Raw genomic sequence first — 3,193 nt, 5'->3', positions numbered from 1 at the left:
TATATATCAAAACCTATATGGGGCAGCTAAAGCTTTCTAGGAGGAAATTTTTAATTCTAAGTGTCTACACTGATAAGAAAAAAATGGGAAATATAAATCAAGCTTAAAACATAAAGCTCTAAATAAAGAACAAAATAATAATATAAGTAAAAATCAAGAGATTATAAAAATGAGAGCAGAAATAAATAGAAACCGATTTTTGCACAAAATAAAATAATCATAAACCATTATCAAAATTAATTCATAAAAAGGAGAAAATAAAAATCACCAAAACTGTAAATGAACTGGAGATAAGAAACATGAATATAAACAATATTATTAGAGAGCATTACATATAAATGCATTCTGGCAAATGTGACAGCTAAAAAAATTATAAACTACAATGATCATCCTACTGAATAAAAGAAAAAACTTATTTATTAAATGCTTATTATGTACCAGACACTGTGCTGAAGTCCCCAAAACAGCACAACAGCAAAAATGTAAGTAGAAAAATTTAGTAATTATAAAAGGAGTAAGATAAATGATCAAAGAATTATCCTACTCCCTCCAAATTAAAAAAAAAAAGAACACATAAAGCAAGTTCAAGCAAGATGTTTCCAGTTCTCCAAGAACAAATCATCCTTTTTACACAGACTACTCTGTTTATGAATATAGAAAAAGAAGGAACATAGCTTTTATGAGGAAAATATTGTGTGAATTTGAAAAATCCCATAAAGGCAACATAATGAAAAAGAAAATTATATGTAAAAATATTAGACTTATAATCAAGCAGGCCTCTCCCTAAGCATAGAACGTTATCTGAAAAATAGAAAAACTGTCTTCCAAATAAAAAAATGTTGAAGAGACTACATAGGACTAGATAAAATCATAATGAAATTTATGTAGGAAAATAAGTAAGAATATCACGCAATACACGAAGACAAAAGAGCTGAAATGTATTCTTCCATACCTAAATTTTAAAACATGTTGTGAAACAGGGATAAAAAAAATCTGATGAAGTGAAAAATAGAAAACAATATCCGCCAATGCTCTAGATACAACTGAAGGAGTGGCAAATATTAATGGTATAACAGTTATTCAAAGAAAATGGTCAACCTCACTTATAATCAGAGATGCAAACAGAAAGTACTAGAAGGTACCACTGCCTCATAAACTATTAAATGTATCAAAATAATAGTTCAGTGCTTATTAGATTGTGCAGCAATAGGTATCCTCTTCCAACACTAGTAGAATTACAACTTTGTATCATCTTTGTGGAAAGCAACCATGCTAAAAATTTAAAAATTAATAACTCTCAGTTGTTTCATAGTTCAGATTTTATACTGAAATCATAATCAAAAACAACAAAAAATAACTATCTGTACAAAATTTATTATATCACTATTATATGCAATTGTAAAAAAACCTTGAAACAATAGAAATGTCCAATAGATGACATGTTTAAGTAAAGTGTAATATGCTGGTGTTAATAGAACACCATATTTCAATTAAGACTGACAAGTCTGGGGGGTGGCAGAGGCAAGATGGTGGAGTAGAAAGAAGCACATAATCAAGCTCTTCCCCCATAGCCCATAAAATACCTCTAAAGAAAAACTCTCAACAAATTCTAGAGCACCAGAAGCCACACAATGACGGAGTAGAGGAGATTTTCATCCCAGGGTGACCTGGAAGGCCAGTGGGAAATGTCTGTCCCACTAGGACGCGGAGCAGAGCCCAGCCCAGCCCTGGCAGTGCAGTGCTGGGAGGAAGACTGGAGCAGGGCTCAGGGACCGAATCCCTAGGAGCAGCAGCAGTCTGCAGATGCCTCAACTCCCAGGTGCCAAAGGCAGCTTTAAAGGTCAGTTAGAGAGCTTTTCTGCTTCCGTGACAAGGGAGCAAGGTTATTCCCTAAACCTGGCTTCAGGCAGAGGCCATGAGCAGCAACAGCAGCAAGCTGTGGCTATCGTGGCCAGGTGTCCTTCCACTGTTGGATAAAGTCCCTGGCAGAACTGAGGTGCTGACCTGAACCTCAACCCTGAGTGCCAGCCCCGCCCCAGCCTAAAGACCCTGGGGAAATTGAGCATCTGATCTGAATCTCAGCCACCAGTCAGGCCAGGGAGTAAATTCCTCTCCCTGGATTGTACCACCTTGAAGGAACAAAGAACGTACAGGTTCTCAGAGTATACCCTACTCTTGACAAAGGACCCAAAAGTCAAGTAACTGGTTGGGTAAATGCTCAAAAAAGGGGGGAAAATAAGACTAGAGAATGTTACTTTCATGGTGAACAGGTATTCTTTCCCATCCTTTCAGATGAGGAAGAACAATGTTTACTATCAGGGGAAGACAAAAGTCAAGACTTCTGCATCCAAAGCCTCCAAAATAAATATGCAATGGTTCGAGGCCATGGAAGATCTCAAAAAGAACTTTGAAAATCAAGTAAGAGAAGTGGAGGAAAAACCGAGAAGAGAAATGAGAGTGATGAAAGAAAATCATGAAAAGTGAGTCAACAGCTTGCTAAAGGAGACCCAGAAAAATGCTGAAGAAAATAACACATTTAAAAGTAGGCTAACTGAATTGACAAAAGAGGTCCAAAAAGCCAATGAGAAGCAGAATACTTTAAAAATCACAATTAGTCAAACGGAAAAGAAGGCTCAAAAACTCACAGAAGAAAATAGTTCTTTAAAAATTAGAAACCAAGACATTAGAAAACAAAACCAAAGAATGAAAAACGGAAGATAATGTGAAATATCTCACCTGAAAAGCAACTGACCTGGAAAATGTATCCAGGAGACACAATTTACAAATTATGGGCCTACCTGAAAGCCTGGATCAAAAAAGAGCCTAGACATCATCTTTCATGAAATTATCAAGGAAAACTGCCCTGATATTCTAGAAGCAGAGGGTAAAATAAATGTTGAAGGAATCCACTGATCACCTCCTGAAAGAGATACAAAAAGAGAAACTCCTAGGAATATAGTAGCCAAATGCCAGAGTTTCCAGGTCAAGGTGAAAATATTGCAAGCAACTAGAAAGAAACACTTCATGTATTGTGGGAACACAATCAGGATAAGGCAAGATTTAGTAGCTTCTACACTAAGGAATTGAAGGGCTTAGAATATGATATTCCAGAAGTCAAAGGAACTAGGATTAAAACCAATAATCACCTACTCAGCAAAACTGAGTGTAATATTTCAGGTCTTTCAAGCATTCT

This window comes from Notamacropus eugenii, chromosome X (assembly GCF_028372415.1).
Source record: "Notamacropus eugenii isolate mMacEug1 chromosome X, mMacEug1.pri_v2, whole genome shotgun sequence".
Taxonomy (NCBI): domain Eukaryota; kingdom Metazoa; phylum Chordata; class Mammalia; order Diprotodontia; family Macropodidae; genus Notamacropus; species Notamacropus eugenii.
The sequence above is the reverse complement of the archived record's forward strand: the minus strand, read 5'-3'. Positions refer to the sequence as shown.